Raw genomic sequence first — 12065 nt, 5'->3', positions numbered from 1 at the left:
GCACGTGGACCATTTGAAACCGTGAAGAAGGGAGTCCATCATGCGTTCAAAAGTGGCAGGGGCGTTACATAGACCGAACGGCATCACTTTGAATTGATAAAGACCGTCGGGTGTGACAAAAGCAGTCTTCTCGCGGTCGAGATCGTCCACGGCAATCTGCCAGTAGCCGGAGCGAAGGTCAATAGAAGAGAAATAGCGAGCACCGTGGAGGCAGTCAAGGGCGTCATCAATCCGAGGTAGGGGATACACGTCCTTTTTGGTAACCCTGTTAAGGTGCCGATAATCCACGCAAAAGCGCCATGAGCCATCCTTTTTTTTGACCAGTACTACAGGTGACGCCCATGGACTAGATGATGGTTCAATAATGTTCTTGGCAAGCATTTTGCGAACTTCTGCGTGAATAACTTGACGCTCAGCTGGTGACACTCGATACGGGCGGCGATGAATAGGAGGGGCATCGCCGGTATTAATGCGATGTTTGACAGCTGTAGTTTGGGCTAAAGGACGATCGTTAAAGTCAAAAATATCGTGGTAGGAAAACAGAACGCGGTAGAGTTCACGAGCGTGCTCGGAGGGCAAGTCGGGGGCAATCATTTTCCGTAAGTCAGCGATGGTACAATTTGCCGACTGCGATGGTAGAGGAGTATCGGATGAAGTGTCGTCTACTGCAATGGATGCTACTGAGTGATCCTCGAATGAACAAAGCTGGGCCAAAGACATCCCACGTGGCAGCACTTGTGTCGTCAAGCCAAAGTTGACCACTGGCAGGCAGACGCAATTCGCCGTAATAGATAAAACTGTATGGGGTACTGTGATCCCATGTGTAAGGAGGACGTCTTGCATAGGAGCCGCGATGTAGTGACCGTCGGGGACTGGTGGGGATGACACTAGGTCAACGTAGGTCAGTGCCGAAGGTGGCAAGCGAACGAAGTCGGCGGAGCTGAGGCGACTGGGGTGTGGTTCAGCAGGATCCAGAACAGGCAGGTCAAGGCGGAGAGTACTGGCGGAACAATCGATGAGAGCAGAATGTGCGGAAAGGAAGTCTAAGCCGAGGATGATGTCGTGGGGACAGTGGGCGATGACTGTGAATAGCACGATTGTTGAGCGATCGGCGAAGGAGACGCGGGCGGTACACATACCAATTACGGGGGCTGTTCCGCCATCGGCGACACGGACAACAGGCGTCGTGGCGGGCGTGATAATTTTCTTGAGCCGGTTACGAAGGTCAGCGCTCATTACGGACAAATGCGCCCCAGTGTCTATGAGAGCAGACAGAGAAACACCGTCGACTTGCACGTCAAGAAGGTTCAGATGAGTGGGCAAAGTCAGTAGAGGATTTGGCGGCGTAGGGAGCAATGCAGCGTCACCTCGAGGCGCTGCATCGTCTAGTTTTCCGGCTGGGAGCGGCGTCCGAAGGGAGTCGGCGAATAGGAGCGACGGGGCTGGGGAGAGCGAGATTGTCGTCGTTGGGGCGAAGGCGAACGAGAATAGGGGCGGTTCGTTGCAGGAGAATCAGTGGCGGCATTATCGGAGCGTGCGGCATAGGGACGAGAAGGGCCACCTGAGGGGCGAGAGTAGGCAGTATAAGTAGGCCGGCTCGGGGAACTCCAGCGACTACGACAGTGCCGAGAAATGTGCCCGATTCGATGGCAGTGGAAACAAATAGGCTTGTCGTCAGCAGTGCGCCATTCAGATGGGTTGCGGAAACGTGGTGGGTAAGAAGATGCGGGACGGGGCGAAATCGAAGAAGCCGGGCGGGTATTAGGGCGATGGGCCGAGCAGATGGTGTGAAGACCCATGTTTTCAAACTCCTGGCGGACAACTGCCTGGATCAGTGAGACCGTGACTGCAGATGTGTTGGTGGGACTGGAGTCGAAGGCAGCCGGATAGGCGGCCTCGATCTCACGCCGGACGATCCTGGTAACATCGGCAGTGTTGTTGGGACGAGGAGCGTCGGCACAGGAAGATGTCGCTGGGGTGTTGGGCAGACGGGCAAACTGCTGGTCAATACGTCGGCTTTTGGCGAGTTCCAGGCGGCGGCACTCTCTTATAACAGCATCCACCATCGCTACGTTGTTGCAAACGAGCAAGTTGAAGGCGTCATCGGCAATGCCTTTGAGGATGTGGGAAACCTTGTCTGACTCAGTCATGTGGGTGTCAACTTTGCGGCACAGAGCCAAGACGTCCTGAATGTACGTGACATAGGGCTCTGTTGACGTCTGCACACGGCCGGAAAGCGCCTTCTGCGCGGCAAGTTGTTGACCGTAGGGGTTGCCGAACAAGTCTCGAAGCTGTGTCTTAAGTGAATCCCAACTGGTGAGCTCATCTTCGTGCGTGCGATACCAAACTCGAGGTGTGCCACCGAGGTAAAAGACTACGTTGGCGAGCATAATAGTAGGGTCCCACCGGTTATTGCGGCTGACGTGTTCATACAGGCTGATCCAGTCATCGACGTCTTCCCCATCTTGGCCCGAGAATACGCCAGGATCACGGGGAGCGGGGAGAGTGATGTAGGTCGTCGAAGTGGCAGCAGGTGTCGGAGCCGGCGGAGTCGGGTTGTCGTCGCCGGGAGCCATGAAGGAAGGCTCGACGTACCGTCCACTGCGAAGCTCCGTGACGAGGTACAGGGAACGTCCACCTCCACCAGATATGTTACGTAGGAAGACGCAGACGAAAAGCTATGTACAAATATATTTACAAGGAAAATACGCTGCGCTTGGCCAAGAGGCAACAGCCCGCGCTAGCTTCTAATCGTCGTCGTCGTCTTCACACTGCTGGCCTTTCGTGATCGCGCATATTGTGCCGTAGCAATATGTTTGATTGATGTATGTTCTCTGCAGATGAAGTGACCACTCCTTTGGTTCTACATATAGACTTTGTATGGGACTCGTTCTGAAAGCGCCAGTGGCCAGTCGGATTCCTAGATGGTGGACTGGGTCTAGCATTTTTAGTGCGCTCGGGGCGGCAGAGTGATAAATCACGGCACCATAGTCTAGTCGTGATCGAATGAGGCTTTTATAGAGATTCATTAAACACTTCCTGTCACTACCCCATGTAGTCTGGGATAGAAGTTTTATTATGTTCATTGCTTTTAAACATTTTTCTTTAAGATGTTTAATGTGGGGGACGAAAGTGAGTCTGTAGTCAAGTATGACACCTAGGAATTTGTGTTCTTTCTTTACAGGTATTTGTTGTCCACGCAGTTCTATGCAAGGATCTGGGATAAGTCCTCTCTTTCTTGCAAAAAGAACACAAGAGCTTTTTTTAGGATTGATCTTAAATCCATTCCTGTCTGCCCACATTGACACTTTGTTCAGGCCATGCTGTACCTGTCTCTCGCAGACTGCGAGGTTACAAGATTTGAAAGCTATTTGAATGTCGTCCACGTAGACAGAGTAAAAGGTGGCCGGTGGTAATGAAGCACGAAGCGTGTTCATGTTCACGATAAAGAGCGTGCAGCTGAGCACGCCTCCTGGGGGTACACCCGTTTCTTGCGTAAAAGGACGTGAGAGTGCATTGCCGACTTTTACCCGGAAGGTACGATTTGACAGAGAGCTTTCTATTATGTTAAGCATATTACCATGGATGCCCATTTCTAACAGGTCTCTTAAGATTCCGTAACGCCACGTTGTGTTATACGCCTTTTCCATATCGAGAAATATCGATAGGAAGAACTGTTTATGTATAAATGCGTCCCGGATATTCCCTTCAACACGTACGAGATGATCGGTTGTGGAGCGCCCTTTTCAGAAGCCGCCCTGATAAGGATCAAGCATTTTGCTCTGTTCAAGGAAATGAATGAGTCGCCGATTTATCATTCTTTTCAACCACCTTACAAATGCAACTTGTGAGGGCTATCGGGCGGTAACTTGCCACTGAGGAAGGGTCTTTGCCTTGTTTCAAAACAGGGACCACGATGGCTTCCTTCCATGCGGTTGGAAGGTACCCTGCATCCCAGATGGTGTTGAAAAGTGTGAGTAGTGAAACTTGCGTGTCATTGTGTAAGTTTTTGAGCATTTCATACATGATTCTATCAGATCCTGGTGTGGAGCTCTTGCATGCGCTCAGGGCAGCTCTCAATTCGGCAATACTAAAAGGACGGTTGTAAGGCTCATTCTCTCGACATTTTCTTCTTAATGGCTTACGTTCTTCTATTTGTTTATGTTTCAGGAAGGATTGCGAATAATGATTTGAACTTGATACGCTCTCAAAGTGCTCCACAAGTGAGTCTGCCTGATCTTCCAGTGTATCGCCCTGTGTATTTACTAGAGGGAGTGAATATGTTTGTCGCCCTCTAATTCTATTTACCCTGTTCCAGACGTTGGCCTCATCTGTAAACGAGTTAATACTCGATAAATACTTCTGCCAGCTTTCTCTTCTGGCCTGTCGGCGGGTTCTCCTACCTTGGGACTTTACTTATTTCAAGTTGACAAGATTTTCTGCAGTGGGCGAAGCGCGTAGCAACCCCCCCGCTTTGTTCTGATTCCTACGTGCGATTCTGCATTCATCGTTCCACCACGGGACATGCCGTTTGCATGCCGAGCCGCTTAATTCACGTATGCATTTAGATGCGGCATCTATTACGAAGGCTGTGAAGTACTCCACAGCAGCATCGATTTCTAAAGATGACATGTTAGCCCATGATATACTAGTTAAGTTTCGGAATTTCTCCCAGTCTGCTGTGTCAATCTTCCACCTGGGAGCCTGTGGTGGATATTCGTTTTCTTTAAGTGTTCTTAATAGTATGGGGAAGTGGTCGCTTCCGTAAGTATCGTTCATAACTTCCCATTCGAGTTCAGGCAGTATGGACGAGGAAACTATGCTCAGATGAATTGAAGAAAAGGTATTGTTTGCAAGGCAGTAATAAGTGGGTTTCTTCTTATTCAGAAGGCACGCACCAGAAGAAAAAAGGAACTGTTCAACAAGACGACCTCGCGCATCTATACGAGAGTCGCCCCACAGGGAGCTGTGCGCAATGAAATCGCCAAGAACAACATAAGGTTCTGGCAATTGATCTATAAAGGATTGCAATTTATGTTTCGTTAACTTGTAATGTGGGGGTATGTAAAGAGAGCTAATGGTGATGAGTTTGTTTTGGAGAACAGCTCGAACCGCCACTGCTTCAAGGGGCGTTCCTAGCTGTAAAGGTTGACACGCTATGCTTTTATGAATAAAAATGGCAACACTGCCTGATGATACGACAGCATCATCGCGACCTTTGCGAAACGTGACATACAGTCGGAGAAAGTTTGTGTGTTGTGGTTTTAGGGGTGTTTCCTGTAGACACAGCACCTTTGGATTATGTTTAATGTATAAGCTCTTGCACATCGTCAAGGTTCCTAAGAAGACCTCTGATGTTCCATTGAATTATCTGCGAATCCGAATTTGAAGTAAATTGGTGCTGTGTAAACAGAAATACAAGTGATGCATTATGTTACAGAGCTCTTTCGAGGCCCTGTAACCGGGGTTTTGCTTTTTCTGAAGCGTTCGAGGGAGCTCCGCCGCTCCTTAGGTGCTTGGTGCGCTTTGAGGGTAGGTGTAGTGTCCATTGCCTCTAGTGAGGCGCCGGACACATGCTCTTGCGAGCGAGAAGTTACCAGCGAGGGTCCCACCTTGGAGGGCAAGACTCCTGCGCCCACCAGCCCGGATGTCGATGGGGCTCCCTGAGGGATCTGGCTGCGCCGGCTATTGCCAGCGCTGGAAGGGGCCGGGGAGGTTGGGGCAGCCTCGGCTGCGCCCACCTTCGGGGTCGATGGCCCCGTCTGCTGTGCTGACGGAGCAGCGCTAGCTGCAACCCCGCGGGGGCAGATGACCGAACTGCCGACTCACTGCCTGTGGGTCGGACAGCCGCCGGAGGCCGTTGTGGCGCTGCCCCCTTACGCGCCATATCGGCAAAGCTGCTCTTAGACAGGTATGACACCCGCCTCCGTGCCTCCTTGAAAGATATGTTTTCTTTGACTTTGATCGTCACAATCTCTTTTTCTCTTTTCCAGGATGGGCAGGACCGCGAGTATACGGCATGCTCGCCATCGCAGTTGACACAATGTGGAGTGTTCTGGCATGTTTCGGAGGAATGTTCTTTGTCACTGCACTTGCCACAAGTCAGCCGGCCTCGACAGTTCTGTGAACTGTGGCCGAAACCTTGGCACTTAAAGCATCTGAGAGGCTTGGCAGCGTATGGCCAAACACGAAGTTTGATATAACCGGCCTCGATGGACTTGGGAAGGACACTTGAGCCGAAGGTGAGTATCAGGTGTTTCGTTTTGATCTCTTTCCCATCTCGCCTCATCTTAATTCGTTTAATATTGATAACATTCTGGTCACTGAAGCCCTCCAAGAGTTCAGCCTCAGTGAGCTCCATCAAGTCATCGTCAGAGACAACACCACCAGTGGTGTTCATCGTGCGGTGCGGGGTTATAATTATTTGGGTTTCTCCAAATGACTCTAGTTTTGAGAGTGTTTCATATTGTTTTTGATCGCCGAGCTCCAAGAGAAGATCACCGCTTGCCATCCTCGATGCCTTATAACCAGGACCAAAGACTTCAGTCAATGACTTGGAAACAAGGAAGGGTGCGATAGTTCTTACTGGTTTATCTGGTTTTGCAGAATGAATAACATGGAAACGCGGGAAGGATTCTTTTAGGCGGCCAAAAAACTGGAACACTTCATCGGTGCGCCCTCTTTTCCGAGGGCGATCAGCAAAGGAGGGGAAAGAAGTTTCCATGAAAAAATATATACCTTCGGCAACAGCGCCGACCGCCCACCACGGAGCCCAAGGAGGGGACGCGGCAGAGCTTGCGTACAAGTCTGCACGACGCCAGTCGTACGCCGTCACTATAACCGAATATGGTGTACCCAAGGTTGGATAGCCACAAAGGGTTAACCCTTGCAGCCAGGAGAAAGGAAGTAAAAAGAAGAGAGAAGGAGACAGGAAAGGTCAAATAGTGAGAGATAAAGACGCAGATTCGAGGAGGGAGAGACAGGAAAAGGCGACTACCGATGTCCTCCAGGTGGGTCAGTCTGGAGGTGCCGTCTATGTGAAGCCGAGGCAGAAGAGGTGTGTTGCCTCCGCCGGGGGGCCTCAAAGGTCCAAACACCCAGCATCGGCTCAACCCATAGGATCCCCTTTTCCCCAGACACGGCGAAGCCGCGCACGGCTACACGCGGGAGGGTCCAAGCCTCGTGTTCTCAGGTACGTAGTGTCGCCACCCACCAAACGCCTGCGGACGCAGACGCCCCTGCGGGGCCGAACCTTTGGCACTTGAAGCATCTAAGAGGATTGGACACGTATGGCCTAACACGAAGTTTAATATAGCCGGCCTCGATGGACTCGGGGAGGACACTTGAACCGAAAGTGAGTATCGGGTGTTTCGTCTTTATCTCTTTACCATCTCGCCTCATCTTAATTCGCTTAACATTTATGAAATTCTGTTCACTGAAGCCCTCCAAGAGTTCAGCTTCAGTGAGCTCTAGCATGTCATCGTCCGAGACAACGCCGCGGGTGTTCATGGTACGGTGCGGGGTTACTGTTACTTGGGTTTCCCCAAATGACAAGTTTCGGCAGTTTCTCGTACTGCTTCTGATTGTGGAGCTCCAAGAGAAGATCACCACTTGTCATTCTCGACGCCTTATATCCTGTTCCAAAAACTTCATTTAAAGACTTCGAAACAAGGAACGGTGAAATGTTACGCACTAGTTTGTCTGGCTTTTCTGAGGGAATCACATGGAATCGAAGAAAGTTCTGGACTTGTCGTCCGAAAAACTGAAAGACATCTTCGGTGCGCCCTCGTTTCTGAGGGCGATCAGGTAGTTTAGGAAAAGCGTGTTCCATAAGTACAGTTGGGTTTTCGGCCGCGATGCCGACCACCAACCATCGAGCCCAACAGGGGGACGTGACAGTAGTTCCTGCTAGAGAAACCCTGCCAACGCCAGCCGTACATCACTGCTATAACCAAATGCAGCATAACCAAGGCTGGCTAGCTACACAAAGTTAACCCTTGCCGCCGGGAAACTAGGAAGTGAGGAGAAGTGATGAGAAGACAGGAAAGATGCAAAAGTGGGAGAGAAAGACGAAGATTGGAGAGGACAGGAAAAGGCGACTGCCGATTTCCCCCGGGTGGGTCCGGGGGTGCCGTCTATGTGAAGCAGAGGCCAAAGAGGTGCGTTGCCTCCGCCGGGGGGCCTTAAAGGTCCAAACACCCGGCATCGGCTCAACCTCCAGGATCCCCCTTTCCCCAGACACGGCTAAGCCGCGCACGGCCACACGCGGGAGGGTCCAACCCTCGTGTGCTCGGGTACGTGGTGTCGCAACACGCCAAACGCCTGCTTACGCAGACGCCCCTGCGCGGCCTAGTTACCTAAGCTGACGTCAAATAGTTTCACTGGATAGCGGCGCACACATACTGGCACATACCCAATGATCCGAGGTGACATGACAGAAGTTCACTGAAGACCAGCACAGACCCAGTGGCATACCTGGTGTTCCCAGTCGGTGTCAAACAGTTTCTTCGAACAGATTACCTAGCTAGATGGCGGCGGGTCAAGTTGTGTCCTGGCTACCCAATCCTGAATGTTGATGGGGAAAGGAATAAGCTTGCTTGATGGTACCAATAGACACGGGCCCATGTGGAAGGCTTAATGACTGCCAAGGGCAAGCCAACACCCAACAACCCTGGCTTGTCAGGACAAGCTTATCGTTATCTAGGAACAATGGAAGCTGAGTGCTTTAATTATGTCTCACTGAGTGTGTCCCAATGTAGCGATAGTGTGAGAAGAAAAGTGATGCGCAGCGACGGTGGCCAGAGCAGCGCGCGTCGTCTGAGAGGTCTGGCGGCGGCGGCTGCTCTGAATCGCGCCCACGCGCCACCCACGTGCTGGTTCTCGCGATGTCCAGGTCAGCGAGGCAGTCGCGCCACACTTCGCTCCGTTTGCAACGGGCCGCGCGAGAAAGATTGTACGCACCAGCCAATATACCACGAAATGAAAAGACGTATACAGCTGCGCACAAATTTGGCATTAGGGAGTATCGTAATCGTCGGTGAAATTTTTTTTTGGGGTGGGGAGGCTGTTAGCCTCTGAACATTGAAGTACGCAGTTAATCCTCTCACTGTCACACATCTTGGTGCAAAGAAAGACAACAACCTTGACATAGGATCTCATTTTCTTCATTGGATTGTATAATCTATGGAAAGCAAGAATGATAGATAGACATGCCCAATCACACCGAGCAAACAAGACCACCTTCTAGGAAGAAATAATTCAGATGCGTTGGATATGCTAGTGTTCTGTGAATGTCTGAGTCGCTTCACCTATTTGATTTGTGTTTAAATCTGCCCGATTATTGACTGGTGTTTTTAGGGGGTGTGCGATGGTTTTCTTCCCTGTTTATAAAAGAAAAAAAAAAGGAAGCCGGAGTGGCTGAGACGTAACACTTCCGACTGGCCATCTCTAGATAGGCAGGTTGAATCCCGGTCGAGTGCTGCATGTTTTGCCTTCACTTTATTTTTTATGAACGTTCGGTAAAGCATTTATAGATTACTTCGGCGGACATCCAAAGGACTAAGGTAGTGACAAAATAAAATATATCGCTGTAAAAAGAAAGCCTAGTGTTCATTTCGGCAAAACACTCATTGGGGAAAAGAGCGCCATTAAAAAAAACGCTCGTTAATATGATTCTATTAGTTTGCTCACAAACCCCTTGCTACAGGTGTAAGGAGGGCGAGCTATTCAGCTCGTCCTCCTTACTCTTACTCCTTATTCAGGAAGGAGTACTCTACAATGTATCACATACATGTCATTATTGAGGTAATGAGAAATCCTCAGAGAACAATCAGCCTCTCTGCATGGCCTTCATGGATTACGAAAAGGCACCTAATTAAGTAGAGATACCAGCAGTCATAGAGGCATTACGTAATCAAGGAGCACGGTCCGCTCACGTAAGCATCTTGTAAAATATCTACAGATTTTCCACAGCTGCCTTAACTCTACACAAGAAAAGTAAAAAGATATCTATTAGGAAAAGGGTCAGACGAGGAAACCATATTCTCCAATGCTGTTAACTGCTTGCTTGAAAGAGGTATTCAAGCTGTTAAACTTGGAAGGCTTAGGAATAAGGATCGATGGCGAATATCTCAGCAACCTTTGATGACATTGTTCTGTTCAGCAACACTGAAGACGAGCTACAACAAATAATAGAGAACCTTAACAGAGAGAATGTGAGAGCGGGGTTGCAGATTAGCATGCAGAAGACGAAGATAATGATGAATAGCCGGCAAAGAGAACAAGAGTTCAGGATCGCCAGTCAACTTCTATAGTCTGTGAAGGAGTACGTTTACCTAGGTTAATTACCCTATTGAAAAATTTGTATGAGAAATTGAACGAGATGTATGCATGTCATACAGATTTGACGAGAAATTGAACGAGATGTATGCATGTCGTACAGATTTGACGAGAAATGAACGATATGAAATGCATATTGAACGAACTCTCGTAGAAAATGAGCGAGATCTGTATGATGTGCTACGCAGACTTTTACGATGTGCACGAGATTTATGCGATCTGCGATAAGAATGCGTAGAACTTGTATGACATGTGTGCGATGAGTTGCGTAGACCTGACGAGATTATGTATGACGTGTGTGAGGTGGTGTGTGATGTGTACGCACTGTAGTCGTATGAGCAACTTGATCTTTGTGGATGACTATGAATTGCATACAAAGTGTGTGTACTCAAGTCGTAGTGCATACAAAAGCTCATTAATGACAGTGAGATTTATGATGAGTTGTTTGCAGTACATGCAAGAGCGTGATCAATGTGCTGCATGATCACATTGAACCATTGTGACACATATATACCAGCATAAACTACAGAGCAAATAAGATGTTCAGAGTTCAACTTCTGGAATTTCATGCAACGAACACATATACATCCCCATCAAAGCTGCTGTCGGTACTTTTGATGCAATGATTTTCACTTGGGGACATATTCTCGGATGAACACTTATGGCGATACTACTGCCTTTGCATGACGCATTCCTCGACCAGCCAATAGGCACTGGATAGCACCATGATATTGTCGAAAGCTACCATCAGAGAATGAATCCTTTGTTCAGAGTAGATCTGCCTAAGATTTTATTGCAATATAGGAGTCGGGTACCATCAAAGTTTCATAATAAAATGCTATATGTTTGTGCACGCAATAAAATAATCTGGCAATGCGATTATAGCACATTGGAAACACTTCAAACAAGGACGAGTTGGCAAAGTTTATTGCAGGCAGTTTGAGCAGTGACAAATTATGCATGCGCTTTGTCACATCCTAATAATATTGCTTTGCATCAGAGATATCAGTCAGAGGTAGTAATGGGTGAACTTGAACCTGCATATTTTCCTAATAGCCAAGTGCGTCAACCACAATACTGTCAAATACAAATCTGCTAAGAGCATGTTAGTGCCTGTTTATGTCAAATTGTAGAAGGTAGGCATGAGATTGGCCATGCATGCCCACATATAAATATAAAAAGCACAACCACAAAACAGTGTAATAGGTTGGTGAACAGATAGCCAAAATAGCAGTCAAAATCCATCGCACTTTGTCACAAATAAATAAGAAAATGTGGTAATAACAATAACAATCCCTAAAAAGTCATGTGATCAATCGTGGTCATGATCACAGTTACTGCTGTGAAAAATTATTTGCACTAAGTGTTTCACAACTTGCTATGAGGGCTTGACCTAGTAAAAAATACTCATATGTGCACAGCAGTGGCAAAAAACGAGATGAGCGTCGCAACTTGGTGACCATTATCTGCCTACATACTACACAAAACTGAATTTAAATTTAAAGGAGAAATGACAAAGCAGTTCGTGTGCCAATGATGGTTAAGCGCACTGGAATGCCTTGCCATGTGTTGAAAGCTGACCTCCAAGCAACCAAAATGTAAGTGACCCTACACTGAAGCAGGGTCTTTAAATGACGAACGCGTATCACATCCTGGCGTTCGCGGACGCAGTCACCAAATGAAAAACACCTTTGCAAATCGCAATAACGACGAATGTCAAGCGCGCG

The 12065-nt window shown here is 48.6% G+C and overlaps 1 protein-coding gene across 1 annotated transcript in view; it reads right to left on the bottom strand.

Moving 5' to 3' along the window:
* The window catches only part of LOC129383917 (uncharacterized), a 28105-nt gene that overhangs the window by 5990 nt on the left and 10050 nt on the right, over nucleotides 1-12065 (bottom strand). The gene's annotated exons all lie outside the window — the stretch shown is intronic.

This window comes from Dermacentor andersoni, chromosome 9 (assembly GCF_023375885.2).
Source record: "Dermacentor andersoni chromosome 9, qqDerAnde1_hic_scaffold, whole genome shotgun sequence".
Classification (NCBI taxonomy): Eukaryota; Metazoa; Arthropoda; class Arachnida; order Ixodida; family Ixodidae; genus Dermacentor; species Dermacentor andersoni.
This window is presented reverse-complemented; position numbering and strand designations above follow the sequence as displayed.